The sequence below is a fragment of the Notolabrus celidotus genome, chromosome 15, assembly GCF_009762535.1.
Source record: "Notolabrus celidotus isolate fNotCel1 chromosome 15, fNotCel1.pri, whole genome shotgun sequence".
Lineage (NCBI taxonomy): Eukaryota > Metazoa > Chordata > Actinopteri > Labriformes > Labridae > Notolabrus > Notolabrus celidotus.
The window spans coordinates 9087135-9089943 of record NC_048286.1 but is presented as its reverse complement, the minus strand read 5'-3'; the positions used below and the strand labels follow the sequence as shown (position 1 = coordinate 9089943).

Here is a 2809-nt window from a genome sequence, read left to right as displayed (position 1 = left end):
TTGATCAAACGGGGATCAGTCCACGCTTGATTACACGTGGATCAGTCCACACTTAATTACACGTGGATCAGTCTACCATTGATCATACGTGGATCAGTCCACACTTGATCACACGTGGATCAGTCCACACTTGATCACACGAGGATCAGTCCACACTTGATTACACGTGGATCAGTCTACCATTAATCACATGTTGATCAGTCCACACTTGATCATACGCATCAAGGTGAGTCAGAGAGGACATCAAGACCTCCATCGAGAGACCACAGCATCAGGAAATATAAAATGCTAAATAGAATTCAAATGGTTTTTGAGCAGATGATGTTTTTAAGTTTTTCGTATAGCAAAGTTTCGCATCTTTTTAAAAAGGAAACGTAGCTGCTGAAATCTGATAAGCTGTTCAAGCTGAGTTGTTAAGTTGCTGATCACCTCAACATCCACAGTTTGGTCATGGCAATGGGCACTTACCAGTATATGTAATAATGTGTGTAATAATTCTAAAATAATCCTATGACAATAAAGTAAACCAATTTTAAAAACCTGCTTCACAAAACATGAAGGCCCAAAACTGAAATACAAAACATAAAGGCTTTGCTGCGTGTCACTTCTCTCTCTCTGCCCACATCTGACACTTTCCAGTCGGGCTCTTAGTGATGTCATATAGTCTTTGAACCAGTAAGTTGCAAATTTCTACGTTTTCAATCCGCCTCTGCACCAGCGTCAACAAGAAAAACTCTGCTGTGTTTATCCCGCTTCATGATAAAAGTGATTTTGATCCTGCTTTGTTTAAATCCTTTTGAAATTCCCAGACAGCAGAACTCAAAAGCTGTCACTCAACAAACTGCTCTTTCTCTGTTTGTCTTCGTCTTTTAATAAACAAAATCAGCTCTCTCTGTTTATTCTTCGCCGGGATCGGGTTGCCCTCTAATCAAAACAGTTGGCCGGTTTGTTCCATTGTAGCTAGCATCTAGCATCCGTTACCCTGCTGTTTCATCGTCCTGCTTTGTTTTGGTGCATAAACAGTGATTTGGCATGCTGGATAAACACTTCATGTCATGTCTGCCTCACAGAGAGACAGAGACAGAGAGCAACACAGAGAGCAGGATCAAATGACCAAGTGAGAGAAAGATGGTGGAAAGACTGACTTTATTTTTTGCCATAATCCTTCCTTTCCCTCCGGGCGAAGCGTCATTTTGGAGTGGTTGGATTAATCTTACTGTCTGTGGCTTCAATGCTTTTCATGTCCTCTCAGCTACATTAACGTCCCCTCTGACCTGAGACCCCAGGGATATCTAAATGCACGCCTTTGTGTTTTCTGTGGTGGAAGCTGAAGATGGAGCAGCGTAGGCCACCTGCCAAACTCTACAGTGTCACATGAGGGTCATAAATCAGAACGATTATGAGGTTTGTGTAATGGTACAGTACGAGCGGTTACGGGGAGTCATGTGGAGACAGATTTGATTCAGCTTGTGTTCTGTCATCCTGCTGATGCTGGTGTGGTTGTTGGTGGCCCGGTGGTCAGACAGACTATCCTTCAAACACGGGACCGGTACAGACCTGCTGTGTCAGCAAATATTCAGGCTGCTGGAGTGTCCTTAGAAGAAAAGTCAACATGGGAAAAATGTTACAACCTTCAGAGATCTAAGATTACTTCAGACTCTTAATTTGCTTTTCTCAACCACCCAAAATCTGGCTGTCAATTCGGGCGTTGCCAAACCATTAGTCAATTCAGTGTGTTACGATACAGTATATTACATTACAATAGATAACATTGCAATACAAAACAAAACGATACTATACCATAGGATATGATACGATATAATGCGATTAGGTATGATACAATAAGACAATACAATAAGACAATACAATATGGTATGGTACAATATTGATTTTCCTTGATCTGAACACTGGATGACTTCTGAAGTTGGTAACTGGACTTTGATCAATGGAGTACACAGAAAAGGAAGTCTTGGTTGCAAGTTGTTTATACTTAACCGCTGGCTACACAGGAAATACAAGGAAGTGGGCCATTGTTCTCAAAGACATACATTTGAGTCAGATGATTGCCGATGGGTTCTGAGATTGGTCAGTACCAGATGAGAAAGCTTGGATTATAACCAAGCAGAGACATTGCTGTACTGTCCTTAATTTCCATACCTGAGGATGTTTTTTCCAACACAGCCTGAAAAATCATAACAGGATCTTCTGATCTACCCCATACATGCGGAGTCTGCAGAAAAATTTACCTTTGCTGTAAAGTAGGCCATTATCCTCCACTGGTTACGTGGCACTTCCCACATTAACAGCAAATTACTCGTCCAGATAATTTAAATAATGAATTGAAACGTATCAATTTCAGGGATCATCTACTTTTTTGAAATCCATTTAATAAAGAATAGAGCGAATGAGTTCTCCTCAATAAACAACAGTACCTGAAATTAATAAAAAGTTTCATTTGGTGTAACAGCTGCAACCTTTCTTACTTTTCTTGAACCAGAACAATTCTTGCTGATTTGTGTCTACATCCACGGTCACTTCCTCTACCCACACTGAAAAACCCACTGAGCAAGAAACAAGTCCAGGCATGTTCTTCAGCTGATCTTACAAGTCATTCTAGAATATGTGGGAAACTGCTCATCATTTCAGATAAAATAGTAACCCCAAAAGGTAGGCAGGTAGGCCCAGACAGGGTTGTAGTCGAGTCACCAAATCTCGAGACCGAGTCAAGTCTCAAGTCCTGAGTGTTTAAGTCTGAGTCACCGAAGAAGAGTCCGATTCAATTACCTGAATCAGAGTCCAAGTGGATACA

General features: G+C 41.1%; 1 long non-coding RNA gene across 1 annotated transcript; it reads right to left on the bottom strand.

Annotated features, from left to right (window-relative positions):
- Positions 1 to 1129: 1129 nt before the first annotated feature.
- On the bottom strand, positions 1130 to 2551 carry LOC117827166. The gene is made up of 2 exons (XR_004634156.1): positions 2484 to 2551; positions 1130 to 1594 (listed from the first exon to the last, which is right to left on the bottom strand). It is a non-coding gene; the product is annotated as an uncharacterized LOC117827166 (long non-coding RNA).
- Between the last annotated feature and the right edge of the window lie 258 nt (positions 2552 to 2809).